Genomic DNA, 19434 nt, shown 5'->3' with positions numbered 1-19434 from the left:
AACTCATAGTGGCCATATCTCGTTCTGAAGGCAGTCTTGGGCACGTCCGAATCTCGGATTCGCAATTGATAATAGCCCGATCTCAAATCTATTTTTGAGAACACCGAGGCTCCCTTCAGTTGATCGAACAAGTCATCAATACGTGGCAACGGATACTTGTTCTTTATCGTCACTTTATTAAGCTGACGATAGTCGATGCACAGCCGCATGGTTCCATCCTTCTTCTTCACGAACAACACTGGCGCACCCTAAGGTGAAAAACTCGGGCGAGCAAAACCTCTATCCACCAATTCTTGCAACTGAGCTTTCAACTCCTTTAATTCCGTTGGTGCCATACGATACGGAGCTATCGAAATTGGAGTGGTACCAAGTACCAATTCGATGCCAAATTCTACTTCCCTTACAGGTGGTAAACCCGGCAATTCTTCGGGGAAAACATCCGGGTATTCACAAACCACGGCACAGATTCGGGTTTCTTTTCGATTCCTTGTCATCGAAAGCACGACGCAAGGTACGCCGCACCCTTTTCTTACATATTTACGGGCCAACATCGGCGATATTACGGTGGCAACCCCTTTAAGTCCGTAGACTCAACCCGAATTATTTCATTATTCGCGCACCTCAAATCGATAGTCTTGCTCTTGCAATTTACAACCGCATCGTGCATGGTCAACCAATCCAAACCAAGAATAACGTCGAACTCATCGAACGGCAAAAGCATCAAGTCCGCCGGAAAACAAGAACCTCGGAACACTAGGGGACTTTTCTTGCACACTTTGTTGGCAAGCACGTAATGACCCAAGGGGTTTGACACCCGAATTACAAACTCAGTAGACTCAATAAGCAAAGTCTTACTGGATGCTAAGGTTTCACATATATATATGAATGAGTAGAACTAGGGTCAATCAAAGCAATCACATTTGTATTGAAAAGAGTGAAAGTACCGTAATGACATCCGGAGAGGCAGCATCCTCGGCGTGTGCGTATGGCATAAGTCCTAGCAGAACACGAGCCTCGGATCGATGGTAGCATCTCTAGATCATCTCGACCGCCATCGAGATTGCCTATATTTCTAGGTGGCCTACCTCGGCGAAAGGTAGCACCGGGTTTCCACTCGACTTACATTCATTCATGCATCCTCGGGCAATCCTTCATAAAGTGGTCGGCCGACCCACACTTATAGCGAGGAGCGATCACGAAACCAACAGCTCCCGAATGCCATTTGCCACAATGTGGACACTCCGCCCTCTCTCGCGATCATTTCCACCATCGCGATCGAAGTGACTCGTGCGGTCACGAAGTCGATCGCGTCCTCGTCTAGAAAAGCCCGAACGCCTCTAGACCGGCTCGCATCATCTCGAAATCTCTTCGATGCTTGTTGAAGAGACTTTCCGAGGACCTCTTCGAATTCTCCGGTTCCCACATCAGCTTTTTGTTTCTCCTTTCTAAGCTCTTGACTTTACAAGCTCGCTCAACAAGTACTACGAACTCTCGTATCTCGAGAATGCCAACAAACATCCTTATATCATCATTCAGCCCATCCTCGGCGTTTACACATAATAGCTTCGGATGAAATGCATTCTCGCACGCATCGGCTAAGCCTCACAAACTTTCGTTCGTAGTCGATAACGAACATAGAACCTTGCTTAAGATCAAGAAATTCCTTCGCTTTTGGTCGATGAATCTCGATGATATACTTTTTTGAACTTCGGTTTGAAAGAATTCCCAAGTCACTTGCTCTCTAGGCACCACAAGTCGAGTACTCCACCAATAGTAGGCGGACTCACGTAGCAAGGAGATGGTACACTTTAAGCACTCATCGGGTGTCTGGGATAGCTCATCGAGCACCGGATAGTGTTATCCAACCAAAATTCAGCTCGCTTCGCATCATCATCATCCGTAGCCTTAAATTCAGTGGCCCCATGTTTTCGAATCCTATCGATGGGGCTTACTTGACCTTATTTGGTCGATCACGGAGGTATTGTAGGTCTTGGGGTTGCATTTGTCGGGAATGGAGGTTGTGGAGCAGTAGTGTTAGTTGAATGTATTGATTAAACCATTCGTTCATCACACTATAAAAGGCTTGCCTAGCCTCGTCATTCGGATTGCTGGCCATAGGTTGAGAGTCCGCCGCTGTCCCTTGCGCTGGTGCAGGCGCCACACTCTCCACATCATCAGCTATCGCTCGGTTGGGATCGGGATCCATTGCTATAACAAACACAAAGTCAAATTGTCAGAAATCACCACACTATCGATTCATCATTTAATGGCATGTATAGCTAGACCCCAAACACATCACGGTAGTCCTAGAATCGACTAAACCTGGCTCGATACCAATAAAATTGTAACACCCGAACCCGAGACCATCGCCGTGTCGGACACGAGGGTTAACAAGCCAAGTTCACATGTTTTGCCCACCAATTTGACATTTCCAGTCAGGCTGGAAGACTGCGTCACCGTCGCCTTAAAATCATATCTCGAGTTTCAAAACTCGGAAACTGGTTTCGTAAATTTTCCTGAATTTAGACTCATATATCCATCCATGGATTTATTTCTAGAATTTTTTGTCAGGCCAATTGGTACAGTTTATTAGTTAAAGTCACCCATGTTACAGGGATCGACTGCTCTGACCTTCGCGCGGTATAACTTGAATATCTCTCTGTACAGGGCTTTAATGCTGGTGCCGTTTGTTTCTAATGAAACTAGACTCAAAATGGAATCTGTACATATAAGGTATGTCTCCTAATTCTTTCTGGATAATTTATAGTAAATTTTTAAAGTTGCGACAGGGGACCCAGAAACCGTTCTGGCCCTGTTTCACAATAGCTTCAATATCTCTTAACATGTAACTCCTATGACCATTTCGCTTCTTCCATATGAAAATAGACTCATCAAGGTTCATTTACATAGCTTATTCACTATTTAATACCATTCCTACAATTTTTGGTGATTTTTCACATTCACGTCACTGCAGCTGACAGCATCTGTTTTAAGGTAGGTCTTATCTATTTTTGTAGTCTCCATCAACCAACTAGTCTTGCCATACATAGGTTCACATATGATCATTTTAACCATACCAATGGCTGATCATGTGACCAACACTCCCATTTCAATCCATAATCACATCATGACACCATATATATACATTCAAACCACAAATAGTCTAAGTTCATGCTTCCTTTTACGAGCCATTTTAGCATGGCGTATACATATACATCGCCACATTTTTAAACCAACAAGGGTAGTCCTATACATGCCATTTCAAAGTTCAACCAAAATTTATACCAAAATAGAGGCGTTGATAGTGTGGGTGACTTGACTTTATTGATCCCGAATCTGATTGCTATCGGCGAAATCTATAAAACAGAGAGCCAAAGCAACGGGTAAGCATTTTTATGCTTAGTAAGTCTCAAGGAATATAATCAGCTTTAATTAAAGCAATACATTCACATAACCAAATGCATCATTTTATTAATGCACATTCACATAATCATACTTACTTCACCATCCCAACTCTTATGTTCATACACAAATAACGGCTTCATTAAGGCCGATAACTCGTTCCATCATAGGAGCGGATATTCATACGCTCTTACTCCTAGCGCATAAGCACACACCGCACTTACCTTGTCATTGGGAAATTTCACAAGTGCATTAGCTGAAATTTTCCAGCAAGCTTATAATTTTCAAATCACATACCTTGAGTTTAACGGATGTCGCTACTCGTTCAATCGCCTTGGGACATAGCCCGTTATGGTAACCCGCACCAAGGCCTACGGGACTTAACCCGGATATCACGATTTGCACAAATGCCTTGGTCTTAGCCGGATTTAACAACTTGCACGAATGCCTTGGTCTTAGCCGGATATAGCTACTAGCACAATTGCCTTGGTCTTAACCGGTTATAATTTCCAGCATAATTGTCTTGGGGCTTAGCCCGGATATCATTCAATTTCTCATGCACACATACATCAATAATCATTGGACATACATATTTCATTTTCGTTACTAAGGCTCAAACACAATTTTAATCACTAGCATAATCGCCTTGGGACTTAGCCCGGTATTATTCAATACTCATACACACATAAATCAATAATCAATACATCCATATTTCATTCCACATAATTCAAGTAAGGTCACTTCTTGAGGACTTACCTCGGATGTTGTTGAGCGGCTTTTACGGCTATTCGATCACTTTTCCTTCCCTTGTCCAATTGTGGCCCTCTTAGCTCTTGAGCTAATTCAAACAAATTCAATTTATTAAAACCTCATTGTGCTAGCTTATGGCGAATATGACAAGGAGTTTAAATGGTCATATGGCCACTCTTTAGCTTGAATACACAATGGTCATGCACATTTTATACTACATCAAGCAATTCAATACAATTTATTCGAGCATCAAGGAAAAGCTAAGGCCTTCAATAGGCTACCCAAGGCGAATATTCATGTACATGTTGAGGCCAATTATGCACTTAATACCTCACAAAAACAGCATGCATTTTACTAGTTAATGCTTTGCATATTGTAGCTCAAAACTTATAATATAGCATCAAGCACTCATATGTGTGCTAGGCGAATGTGCTTGCAATTTCACAATCATTCTTCAACATCTTCTTCTTTAAACAACCATATTCATCACTTAGTTCATAACCAAAACATCATGTGCAAACATATATATACATATATGAGCATGGCGAATTTCAAGGTGTCCATAGCCATCCAAAACACAAATTTTAACTAACATGCAAGAAGCATGAACCATGCTCATGAATGCATCATGGCGAATATGACAATCATGCCCTTTTCAACTTCAATCATGATTAAACAAAAGAAAACTCAAAATCTTACTCAAAAGTAGACAATCCATCATTGCATGCATCATCATCAAGCTTCACACTTAGCATGCAATGGCTTTATCACCATAACAACTTTGGCCAAATACCATTTCCATGGCATAACAAAGATTTGAGCCATGGCTATCATGCACATCAAGTTAGCAACCAAAACATGCATGAAACTCCTAACACAACCTCATACATACCTTAATCTTGATGCAAACTTAGCCAAATCTCCTTCTAGATCTCTTCCAAACCAAGCATGAAGCAAAATCCTCCTTCTTCCTTAGTTTTGGCTCAAAGAAAGGATGAACAAAATTTTTCTTTCTTTCTCTACAACTCACGGCAATGGGGGAATACCATACTCACACACATTTTTTTTCATTCTTTTCTTACCCATACACCTTTGTTTATTATTTCTCCCTAATGCACCAACAAAACATGTTTCATGACATGTTTTGCCTATCCTCTCTTGCCATGGCGGCCACTTCATGTTGGGGGAAATTTGACATGCAAATCCTTATTTTTGCATGCATGAGCAACTAGTCATCACACATTTCCCCATCATACTTTCAAAGTTCACTACTAGGTCCTTTCTAGTGAAATTAGCATTTATAACACTAAATCGAAACATCAAAAATGTCACACACAAATTAACACATATCATAGGCATCAAAATAAATTTTAAATTATTTTTATGCCTCGGTTTTGTGGTCCCGAAACCACATTCCGACTAGGGTCAATTTTGGGCTGTCACAGTTTGCAACACAATTCTCAAATGCTCCGTGTGCTCACTCTCGTTACGCGAATAAACCAAGATGTCATCAATAGAAATGACGACGAAGCTATCCAAATACGGTTAAAAGATGCGGTCCATCAAGTCCATAAATACCGTTGGGGCATTTGTCAATCCAAAAGGCATAACAAGAAACTTGTAATGACCATATCTTGTCCGAAAAGCAGTCTTCGATACATCTTGTTCCTTGACTCTTAATTGGTAGTAACCCGACCTCAAATCTATTTTAGAAAATATAGTGGCTCCTCTCAGTTGATCGAAGAGATCATCAATCCTCAACAAGGGATACTTGTTTTTCACTGTTACTTTGTTCAGTTGTCTATAGTCGGTACATAACCTCATCGATCCGTCTTTCTTTTTCACAAAAAGTACCGGAGCACCCATGGTGAATAACTCGGTCTAGCAAAACCCTTATCTGTTAACTCTTGCAACTACACTTTCAACTCTTTCAACTTAGTAGGGGCCATCCTATACGGTGAAATCAAGATTGGCATTGTGTCAGGAACTAACTCGATACCAAACTCAACTTCTTTTTCTAGAGGTAATCTAGGCAACTCTTCCGGAAAAACATCATAAACTCACAAACCACTGGTACTGACTGAATCTTCGACTCGGACACTTGAGTACTTAGCAAAAAAGCTAGATAAGCCTTATATCTTTTTCTCAAATATTTTTCAGCGTTCAGAGACGACATTATCACAGGCAATTTATCCAAGTCACCTGGTCCAACCCGAAGTATATTCCCATCTTCACACTTTAACTCAATAATTTTCTTCCCACAGTCCACTACAACACTATGAGAAGTCAACCAATCCATCCCGAGGATTACGTCAAACTCATTGAACGACAATAACTTTAAATTTGCCAGGAAGCAATGACCTCTAATTTTCAAAGGACAACTCTTACATACTTGGTCAACTGGAACATATCTACCCAAGGGATTGGACACCCTTATTACAAATTCAGTAAACTCCACTATCATGTTCGTTCGAGGTATCAGTTCCATACAAATATAGGAGTGGGTAGACCCCGGATCAATCCAACCAACAACATAAATATCATGAATAGAAAAAGTACCCGTAATCATCTCGGGAGACTCCGCCTCCTCACAGGCACGAATTGCATAAGTCCTCGCAGGCGTTTTGCCCTCAGACCTCGCCACTGTATCTCTGGTCGTGCCCCTACTGCTTGCTCCACTACCCAGATTCTTTCGTGGTCTCCCTGATAAACCGTAGTTTATACATATTTTTACCCCATGCTTAACACATTTTATGGATGATTTTCCATTAGAATTGGTGAATTCGATGCTCCTAATGCTTTAATTTCATGTTTTATACTTAAGAGAGCATAGGAGAGCAAAAGGAATGAGAAACGGGCCAAAAACAGAGAAAATGGGTCAAAGTACGAAATCAACACGGCCTGGACTTCCTCACATGGGTAGACCACACGGCCGTGTCAATTTGGTACTTTCAAAGCACGATTCACACGGGCGTGTCCCTGCGAAGCCCAAGTTGAGTCAAATTCAGAAAAGGCTAATTTTTGGCATTCCAAAGCCTATAAATACACCCTAGAGGAGGAAGAAAAGGGATACACAGAATAGAGAGTAAGGAATTACTCCAATAAAGCCGATTGATCCATCTCAGAAGCTGGATTCGCCATCAAGACTGAAGATCTCCCCTCAATTTCCCCTTTAAGAGTTTTGGGTTTTCTTTATGTTTTGTATTCTTTATTATTCTGAGATGTTTTCTTATTTAGTTATGAACTAAAACCCCTAAATTACCTAAGGGGAATGAAACCTAAGACGAATCTTGTTATTATTTCTAAATTGTATGATAAATATTTAACTTGTTATTAATTATGTGTTCTTAATTCTTGTTTTGATATCCCAGGATATTGATTCAAGATAAGCTCTTATTCAGAGGAGGAATAAACCCTGTCTAAGAGTACATTTGTCATAATTAAGCAGAGTTGTTTGCGCGCCTAGACATTGGGTGACAAGATTTTGCTGGATTAAGGTGAAACCTAATAAGGGGATCCATAGATCGAGTTAATGCAACCCTAGGGTGTTAATCAGAGAAAGGTTTAAATTATTCAATCTAGGGATTAGACGTTATGAGTCTTGAATAGGGATAATAACATAACTTAGAGATCTCTATGGAACAAGTTAAATGAATAAATCGTCTGATTCGGAGCCAGAATAACAAGTACAGTCTGGGTGGATTTTTCCTTAGGTATTGTCTTTATTCAACCGATTTTCCCAAAAGCAATTCCCTAATTCCATTCTCTGTGAATTCTTAGTTTAGATAATCAATTAGTTAAAACAAAAACTTCTTTATTCTTAGGCTAGATAATAAAAAGACAGTCATTACTAGTACTTTTAGTTCCTTTGGGTTCGACAATCCGGTCATGCTAAAATTATACTACTGTTCGATAGGTACACTTGCCTACATCGTGATAATAGTTAGTTTCAAGAATGATTAATCATAAATATTTAAAACCTATCACGAAATCACACAATCACTCCCCCTCAACGGAGCACTACTTGCCTTCAGTTCTTGCTTCCTCTCTCTCTCTTCCATCTCAGGGCAATCGCGAATAAAGTGGTCTAGTGATCCACACTTGAAACAACCTCTCTTATTTACTCGGCATTCGCCTAAGTGGCGTCTCCCACATTGTGGACACTCTTGCCTATCTGGCCGAGTACTACCAACACTAGCGACAGAAGTAGTCTGGTCTTTAGACATCATATTTTGATGATTCTTGTTCCTCCTCGAATATCCCACCAAGTGTTCGATCGGGTAATAAATTCTTTCGACCTCTTAGAGGAGGACTGATGCGTCTTCCCCATCTGTCTTCTTTTTAAATCTCGCGACTCAATGGCCGCCTTTCTCCTCTCCTTCACCAGCTCTTCTGCTTTACATGCTCTCTCAACGAGCACCACAAATTCTCTTAACTCTAAGATGCCCATGAACACTTGAATGTCTTCATTGAGGTCATCCTCAAACCTCTTACACATAGTAGCTTCAGTGGATACGCATTCTCACGCATATTTCCTGAGCTTCACAAACTCAAGCTCATACTCCGTCATAGTCTTACTACCTTGCTTCAACTCTAGAAATTTCTTCTTTTTTTGTTCCAAGAACCTCTTGTAACGGCCCAATTTTCGGGAATTCTGTGAGTGTTGGCAAATTTTAAATTTTGGTGTTCTGTCTGCTTGGCATAGATTTAATCAGGTTAGTGGGTCTCTAGAAGGCCCAAGTTTAAGTTAAAATCCGGTAATTTTAGTTAATTTTAATTCTATAGAAAAAGGGGTTTTGGTTAGCTGGGCTTTAAGGTATTAATTGGGTAAAACAAAACACAAGGAAGCCCATGGTAAGTTGGCTTGTGGAGTCACTTGGGGGCTTGAGAGGTGGCATGTGGATGACCAAGGGGAACTAAGGTTCGAGTCGCAAGGTAAGAAAATTAGTGATATTAATTTTTTTGTGCAAAAAAGGTAAGTAATGGAACCTAAGTGAAAGACTGTCAGGAGGAGTTTAAATTGCTCAAGGGATTGAGTAAGGAGGGGATTCAGAGTGGCCATAGTGAACGCTTTCGGGTTTGAAAAGGGACTGGTTTTCTTAAGCTATTTTTAATTACTATTTAACTTTTGGGTTGTAATAAGGCCATTTTAACTTTATTTTCGTCTTTGATTTTCTGGGATTATATTATTTTAAATAACTTTAAATTGATGGATAATAATTCAAATGGGCTAGACTTAGGGCGCGATTTCAAAACGATGTTTGTTTTAAAATAACACGACGTCACAAATATTCGATTCATCAAGATAACCACTTAAAAAATTTCAATTTGTTATAACCAAGTGTGGCAATGGATGTGGGCATGTCTAGGATTGGATCCAATCGAAGAGCTTGGTACTTAGCGACCTTCATGGCTCACCTCCTCATTACGGATACCTACACGGTGCCCGACTTCCATTCACTTGGTTAGCTTAACAAAAGTCGACTTTTAAAACACTAAAAAGGGAACATGGGTTTTTAACTTCAATGTGGCATGTCAGATTCGACCATAACGTCTGGGCCGGGTTTGGGGTGCTACATTTAGTGGTATCAGAGCCAAGTTACAACAACTCGGCTGTGGATTGGGTTTTCAAAGGTTGAATTTCAAAAAAATTATTTTCAACCACGTGGTCTGTTTGAAGTATTTCTCCTAAAAAGTGTGGCACACCGAGTCTCCGGCGCCGAATCCGTAAGTCTTCTGAATATTTATTTAGAAATTGAAATACTGCAGATTCCTTAGATATTGGTCTGAATTTAAATTTGGTATTTATTTTATGTGGATGTGATGTTTGGATATAAGAATTGTATATATGTGTGATAAATATGTGTCTGCTTCAGTGAATAAGTGTTGTATGTATGAGATGTTTCAAGTTCTAGTTGAAGTGTGATAGTGATAGTAGGATCAGAGTGCGGAGCGGTAGCATAGTGGGGTAGATGTTACATGACTACCCTATTAGACGGAAATTTCGGGGATGAAATTTCTTTAAGGGAGGTAGAGTTGTAACACCCTGAATTTGGGCCTAGAAGTTTTGGGCCTTGAGCATGGGAGCGGTTGAAGGTAGCTTATAATATCCTGTTGTGCATGTAAATTTCGTTAATGAAGGTTTGTTTTAGTGGTTAAGTATGCTGAGAAGTGTTGGAGAAGTCCTGGGTTCAAACCTGGACTTTAGCAAAAATTTTGGTTTAAGGTGAATCAAACCTTGGGTGTAGTAGGTAGGCCTTAAGAATATTGTTGGAGAAATTGTGACACAAAAAGCCTTGTGGCTTAGTGGCAAGTAGCGTATGGAGCATTTAAGGGGAGGCATGGGTTCGAATCCCATGGCAAGCAAGGAGCACTTATTTTGCTAACAGGGGGCGGCAAGAGTTGGTGTTGAATTTAAACTCTGGTGATGGAGGGATCCCACATCGGGAAGCTAACATAAGAGTGGATACGAAGCTGGCTTTAAATAGAGAGAACCATGAGGAGAGTAAATGTACCTTTCTTGGCTGATCCCTTTCGCTTTATGGCGTGCTCGTTTGGGTTGGGCATCGGCTAAGAGTGCTCGGAGCGCGGATTAACTCCAGTCTCCTATCAGGTGTGTATTTCTCACTACTCTAGCTGTAGGATGGCTACTTCGGGCCGCGATGGGCCGAAAGGGGCTATGTGGGCCCAATGGGCCTACGGGCCCAATTGGATAAGTTTGTTTGATTGCGTAGTAAATATTGGACTAGGCTAGGTGAATCTCATATTTGTGGCTAGATTTGGGCTAAAAGGGCCACACGAGCGTGTGGGCCCATTTGTGCCGAGAATAGGCTTTAGGGCCATTTGTATTGTTATCCCTGTTTAGAATACTTTCGTTTACCAAATTACTAAAATGTCCTCAATTTGTAAAATTACCAAAATACCCTTGATTTACAAAATTACTGAAATACCCCTGTAAGGTAGAATTACCGAAGTACCCCTGTAGGCTAAAATTACTGAAATACCCTTGTAAGGTAGAATTATTGAAATACCCCTATATGGTAGAATTACTGAAATACCCCTGTAGGGTAGAATTATCGAAATATCCCTGTAAGGTAGAATTACCGAAATACCCCTATAGGGTAGAATTACCGAGATACCCTTGTAGGGTAGAATTATCGAAATACCCCTGTAGGGTAGAATTACTGAAATACCCTTATAGGGTAGAATTACCGAAATACCCTCGTAGAGTAGGAATACTGAAATACCCCTGTAGGGTAGAATTACCGAGAAACCCTCGTGGGGTAAAATTACCATTTTACCCCTAAGGTGTTAAATGACTGTTTGCCCTTGTGGGCAAGTGACTGACTTGGACTGTGTGGTTGACGAACTTGATTGTGAATATATGTTGGTGGTATGAATGACTTGACTGTGACTGTTTGATTCAAATATGGGCATGATATTCTGATTCTATATGTTGTATGCCATGACATCTATATCTGTTGCATGGGTTATGGGTTATATTGATGGAGGAAGTACTGAAAGTGGCTTGACCACGTACTGGAGGCTTTGTCTCAACTTATCGATACCTAGCGAAATCTTTCAAGCTGTGGAGTGTAGGGCTGGGTGGGTTGAGCTATTCCCCACATGGAGTATAGGGCTGGTACGGGTGGAGTGTAGCGGTTGGTTATCGGCTGGGTTGGAATTGCATTCACATTCGGATTTTGATTACATTACACAATCGATTTTGATTTTTATTCATACATTACGACATCGATTCGATTTTGATTTTGTTACGACATCGATTCGATTCGATTCGACCACCTAATTCGATTCGATTCGATTCTAGTTCGATAATGTTTCTTATTCGTAATGGGTTAAAGCCCATATGGTAATTGTCTCATATAGTGGGCTAAGGCCCAATTGATCTTGGCCTGTAAGTAAGTGAGGCCGACTTTTAATTCTTTTATATGACCGATCGTTCCTTTTTATAGTAGGGATTTCACACGATTTTTCGTAAACTCACCCGCTTATTAACCTTTCGGTAATTTCCACCTTAGACGGATAGGGGTTGCGAGGGCTCGGAGGAAGCCACACACACTTGCTTATGTTACAATTTTGATTATTACTTTTAATGTTTTTATGTGGGTTGTAGTAAAGCCGTTATAATTTTCTGGATTTCAAATTTTGAATTTTACTTATTGTTCTTATAATTGCTAGTATTAGAACACGGTTTTCCAAAGCAACTCTCGTTGTTCAAAACATCACGTATCCGCAATTGTTTTTAAATTAAGCTTCCATAATCGCCGTGATTTTTACAAAGTTGTTAAGGATGTTATTCAATTTGAGGTTTTCTAACAAGGTTTAAAAGGGTATAAGTTTTAATTATTAAGAAGGGTTTTTAATGGAAACATGGTTTTTGAAAAACACTTCAATGTGACACGCCAGATTCGAGCCAAACTTCCAGGCTGGGTTTGGGGTGTTACACCTCTGGCTAATGTACTTCTTTCAAAACTCTTCTTGGAAGAATTCCCAAGTGATCCTCTCTCTCGATACAACAGACACGAGAGTGTTCCACCGCTGATAAGTCGAGTCTCATAGGAGTGACACGACACACTTCACACACTTATCAGGTGTGCATGATAGTTCATCAAATACCCTTATGGTATTTTCTAGCCAAAACTCTGCTCTTTCCAGGTCATCATCTACACTAGCCTAAAATTCCTCGGCCCCTTGCTTTCAGATCTTGTCTACCGGAGGCTTCTCTCTCCTGAACATGTCCGCACCTTGCAGAATCACTGGGGCATACTGAGGAACTGGAGGAGGTGGAGGAGGTGGAGTGTTTGGGTTTGCACGAACGAACTCCGTATACCAAGCATCCATCATTCAGAGGTAGGCTTCCCTAGCCCCTCTGCCTTGGCCCATACTTAGGGGCTCACTCTCTACCGGCGCGGCCCCTTTTGCGAGAGCTGACGCATTACTTTCCACGTCACTCACTGTGGTTTTACTAGGATCTATTACTATATAAAAACACAATTTATAGTTCTCAGGAATCGTCACACTATCAATATATATTTATGGCATGTATGGCTAGACTCGTACTTTAATTAGGTTAGCCCTAGAACTGACTAAACCATGCTTTGATACCACTAAATGTAACACCCCTCACCCTTATCCGACACCAAGATAGGGTTCGAGGTGTCACCAGACTTAACTCAAGCATACGCATTTAAAACTGGGGCATAAAATTTTGATCAATTTAAAACTTTTCATTTCATACTCAATCTGTCCCTTAATAGGATTTACGAGACCCAAAACATACATTTGAAATGATTTAAGCTTAAACTGAGAACTTAAGAAAAACCTAGAAAAGTTCATGCCTTAGGGTTCCACACGCCCGTGTGACTCGAGGCACGCCCATGCCCTTTGCCCGTACGCAACACTGATTTTTGGGCACGGCCATGACACACGCCCATGTGGCCTACCCATGGACAAAACTGACTTATAGATGCAGATATGGCCCATGCCCATGTGGCCTACCTGTGACAATACTGACTTAAAAGTTTAATTGCAGGGGACGCACAGCCATAACACACACCCATAGGGTGACACATGGCTTAGACACACTCCCGTGTGTCTTGCCCCTGTGGACAAACTAGGCTATCTTCCAAGCCATTTTGTCACTCATTTTGCACAACCTACACAAGATCATTTCAATATACTAATTCCATCCCAAAAGACATCAATTCATTCATAGAAGGAACATCATATACATTTACCAAAATAAATAATAGCCATTATCTAGGCTTAATACAAATTGAAGGGCTTTTATCTTAAGCCAATATACATAAACAGTTTATCAATAATACAACTTCCTAGTCTAGCCCTATACATGCCATAATCAAAAATATAAATCCAACTATACCAAGTATTATGGTTGATAGTGTGATCAATATCTCTGACTTCAAGGGATCTTTGAGAAATTTAGCAGTACTGAAAGAAAATAGAAAGGAAAGAAAGTAAGCATAAAGCTTAGTAAATGCATATAAATAAATATACAATAACAGTTTTACCATTTATCATCATGCTCATTGCTCAAAGGTAAGCATAACTTGACTGAGCATCGCTCAAAGGTAAGCATAACTTGACTTACTTATTACCGTCCACTCAAGTCACATTTTCTAATTGAGATCATTACACATGTATACCAAAGTAGGTACCTGTAACACTCAAAACATTATCATACTTTCCTTATTAAATCTGTAATGCCCCGTACCCGAGACCGTTGCCGGAGTCGAACACGAGGTGTTAACAGACTTAATTCCTTTATTACACAGTTCATTTTAAAATTTCCAGACAAGCTGGTTAACTGCATCACAGTCACTTTAAAAATCATATCTCGAGTTCCAAAACTCGAAAACTGATTCCGTAAATTTTCCCTGAAACTAGACTTATATATCCATCTACAAATTTTTTTCTAGAATTTTTTCTCCGGCCAATTAGTACAGTTTATTAGTTAAAGTCTTCCCTATTTCAGGGTTCGACTACTTTGACCTTCATGCATTACGACTTAGATATCTCCCTGTACAGGGCTTCAATACTTATGACGTTTGTTTCTAATGAAACCAGACTCAAAACGGAATCTGTACATATAAATCATGACTTCTAATTATCTCTGGTTAATTTATGGTGAATCTCCAAAGTCAGAACAGGGGATCCAGAAATCGCTCTAGCCCTGTTTCATGAAAACTTAAACATCTCATAAAATACGGCTCATATGGTCATTTTATTTCTTTCATATGAAAATAGACTCATCAAGATTCGATTAAATAATTTATTCATTATTTAATTACATTTATACTATTTTTAGTGATTTTTCAAACTCACATCACTGCTGCTGTCAGCATCTACTTTAAGGTAAATCTCACCTATTTCATAGTTTCCATGATTCAACTAGCCACTTGACATACATAGCACCAAATATGATCATGATTAACGATTCCAATGGCAAGTCATTACCAAGCATTTCCATACCACTCAATAACCATATATACAAAATGATTATAATGCTATGCTCAAAATATATAAGCCATTTTCGCATGGCTATCCGAATGTATACATTACCAAAAGGTACTTAATTAACAACAAAGGTCAGTCCTATACATGCCACTATCGAAGTTCAACTAAAAGAGTACCAAAAGGGCTTAGATAGTGTGGACGACTTCGACTTTGATAATCCCGAGTCCGATAGCTGACGAACAAAATCTATAAAACAGAGAATTAAAGAAACAAAATAAGCATTTAATGCTTAGTAAGTTTTGAGTAATGAAATTATTTACGACTAAAGTATAGCGTTCATATGACCAAATGAATAACTGCATATATGCATATTCTCAAAATCATACTTACTTCACGCTTCAACCAATATATTCATACATAGGGAATCAAACCTATCTAAAGGCCAGAAGATCGTTAATCAATTGAGCGAATACTATTAAAAAGGAATCAACTTTTCCGATGCATATACGAAACATACCTTATCGTTTGGATTTTATGAGCGTATTAATTGAAATTATTACAGCAAGATCGCTCATTTCCAAACCCAAGTACCTTCGGAATTTAGCTGGATATAGCAACTCGCACGAATGCCTTCGGGACTTAGCCCGGACATAGTCACTAGCACAAATGCCTTCGGGACTTAGCCCGGATATAGTCACTAGCACAAATGCCTCCGGGACTTAGCCCGGATATAATCACTAGCACAAATGCTGTAACACCCCGTACCCGAGACCGTCGCCGGAGTCGGACACGAGGGGTTAACGGCTTAATCCATTTACTTACACAGTCCACTTTTTAAAAATTTCCAGGCAGTTGGCTAACTGCGTCACTGTCACCTTAAAAATCATATCTTGAGTTCCACAACTCGAAAATCAGTTTCGTGATTTTTCCCTGAAACTAGACTCATATATGCATCTACAATTTTTTTTATAGAATTTTCAATCAGGCCAATTAGTACAGTTTATTAGTTAAAATCTCCCCTGTTACAGGGTTTGACTACACTGACCTTCATCCAATGCGACTTAGATAACTCCTTGTACAAATCTTCAATGCTTATTTCGATTGCTTCTAAGGAAACTAGACTCAAAAAGGATTCTGTACATATATGGCATGACTTCTAATTATCTCTGGTTAATTTATAATGAATTTCCAAAGTCGGAACAGGGAATCCAGAAACCGTTCTGGCCCTGTCTCACGAAAACTTAAATATCTCTTAACATACTGTTCATATGATCGTTTCGTTACTTTCCTATGAAAATAGATTCATCAAGGTTCGGTTACATAATTTATTCGCTATTTAATTCCATTCCTACTATTTTTAGAGATTTTTCACATCCACATCACTGCTGCTGCCAGCATCTATTTTTAAGGTAAACTTTACCTATTTCATGATCCTCCATGGATCAACTAGAGTTTGTCATACATATACCAAAGGTGATCATGAATAACCATTCCCATGACTAACCGTTACCAACATTTCCATACCTCTCGACGGACGACATACAAAACGATTATAATGCTATGATCAAGTATACTTAAGCCATTTTCGCATGGCTATCCAAATTTACACAAAACCGAAAGGTACATGACCTACAACGAAAGGGTAGTCCTATACATTGACCAAAATATCCTCTCACTACTAGTCTATTCTATACATGCCATAAGATATTCCAAAACGTAGCAGTACCAAACAGTGGGTATTGATAGTGTGACTAGTTCTTGACGATCCCCGAGCACTGTAGCTTCCAAATGAGATCTATAAAGCAGAGGAAACAAAGTAAACGGAGTAAGCATTACAATGCTTAGTAAGTTTTAAGTAGTGTCAACAGATAACAACCAAATTATAACATAGTTGTTCGTATTTTTATTTCACTCTTCCTTCGGGCCTACCATCCCCTTTTCCGAATATGCACGTCTCATCATATGTAATAGGCAGATAAATTCTCACTTGATGGTGACCTCTTATGATCATAGGTACATTACATATTTTTACCTAACTTCCCACATTGACCAAATGCACAATAATCATAGAACAGTCTTATTGCTTTACTCACATGTGCATCACATAACGACCTTGTGATTTAGTCTAAATCAAACTTAAATATAATCTCAAATACATACCTGACCAACTTAACGCATTGAGCGTATTTATTACTAATTGTCACTTTGTGAAGTCGCATAATCTTACGCTTTACTTGAATCTTCAGCAAAACCTTTATTTGGGGCTTACGGGACAAAATCTCCACACGTAGTCATCGGGTCATTAGAGCTCGGATATAGTAGTACGAGCACGAAGCCTCTGATCATTAATCGATAATAATATTCTCGCATAAAGCTGCGGGGTTTTAACCCGGATATAATCTTGACACAAATGCCCTTCGGGACTTATCACATTTATACACTTTCACATCCATCACGTTGGCCACTCACCTATCACATATATACACTTTCACATTCATCACATTGGCCATTAGGCCTTATCACATATATACACTTTCACATTCATCACATCGGCCATTAGGCCTTATCACATATGTATACGCTTTCACATTCATCACATCGGCCATTAGGCCTTATCACATATGTATACACTGTGACAGCCCAAAATTGACCCTAGTCGGAAGGTGATCTCGGGACCACAAAACCGAGGCATAAAAATAATTTAAAATTTATTTCGATGCCTATAATATGTGTGTATTCATGTATGACATTTTTTGATGATTGGTTTAGTGTTATAAAGGTGAATTTCACTAGAAAGGACCTAGTAGTGAACTTTGAAAGTATGATGGGGAAATGTGTGATGACTAATTAAAGCATGCATGCAAAATAAAGGACTTGCATGTCAAATTCCCCCTTTTATAGGTGGTGGCCGGCCATGACAAGGGAGGATGGGCTAAACATGTCATGAAACATGTTTTGTTGGTGCATTAGGGTGAAATAATAAACAAAGGTGTATGGGTGATAAAAAAAAATGAAAAAAAAATGTGTGTGAGTGTGGTAATCCCCCCCTTGCCGTGAGTTGAGAAAGAGGGAAGAAAAAATTTTGTTGTGTTCATCCTTTCTCATCCTTTTTGGCCGAAAATCATAAGGGGAAGAAAGAGGATTTTTGCTTCATGCTTGGTTTAGAAGAGATCTAGAAGGTGATTTGGCTAAATTGGCATCAAGATTAAGGTATGTATGAGGTTGTGTTAGGAGTTTCATGCATGTTTTGGTTGCTAACTTGATGTGCATGTTAGCCATGGCTCAAATCTTTGTTATGCCATGGAAATGGTATTTGGCCAAAGTTGTTATGGTGATAAAGCCATTGCATGCTAAGTGTGAAGCTTGATGATGATGCATGCAATGAGGGATTGTCTACTCTTGAGTAAGATTTTGAGTTTTCTTTTGTGTTTAACCATGATTGAAGTTGAATGGAGCATGATTTTCATATTCGCCATGATGCATTCATGAACATGGTTCATGCTTCTTGCATGTTAGTTAAAATTTGTATTTTTGGATGGCTATGGACATCTTGAAATTCGGCCATGCTCATATTGTATATATATGTTTGCACATGATGTTTTGGCTATGAAGTAAGTGATGAATATATTGGTTTAAAGAAGAAGATGTGGAAGAATGCTTGTGAAATTGCAAGCACAATTAACCTAGCACACATATAAGTGCTTGATGCTATATTATAAGTTTTGGGCCACAATGTGCAAAGCATTAACTAGTAAAATGCATGCTGTTTTTGTGAGGTATTAAGTGCAAAATTGACCTCAACATGTACATGAATATTCGGCCTTGGGTAGCCTATTGAAGGCCTTAGCTTTTCCTTGATGCTCAAATAAATTGTATTGAATTGCTTGATGTAGTATAAAATGTGCATGACCATTGTGTATTCAAGCTAAAGAGTGGCCATATGACCATTTAAAACTCCTTGTCATATTCGGCCATAAGCAAGCACAATGAGGTTTTAATAAATTGAATTTGTTTGAATTAGCTCAAGAGCTAAGAGGGCCACAATTGGACAAGGGGAAGGAAAAGGTGATCGAGTAGCCGAAAAAGCCGTTCGACAACATCCGAGGTAAGTCCTCAAGAAGTGACCTTACTTGAATTATGTGGAATGAAATATGGATGTATTGATTATTGATTTATGTGTGTATGAGTATTCGAATAATGCCCGGGCTAAGTCCCGAAGGCGATTATGCTAGTGATTATAATTGTGTTTGAGCCTTAGTAACGAGAATGAAATATGTATGTCCA

This window comes from Gossypium arboreum, chromosome 7 (assembly GCF_025698485.1).
Source record: "Gossypium arboreum isolate Shixiya-1 chromosome 7, ASM2569848v2, whole genome shotgun sequence".
Lineage (NCBI taxonomy): Eukaryota > Viridiplantae > Streptophyta > Magnoliopsida > Malvales > Malvaceae > Gossypium > Gossypium arboreum.
This window is presented reverse-complemented; position numbering follows the sequence as displayed.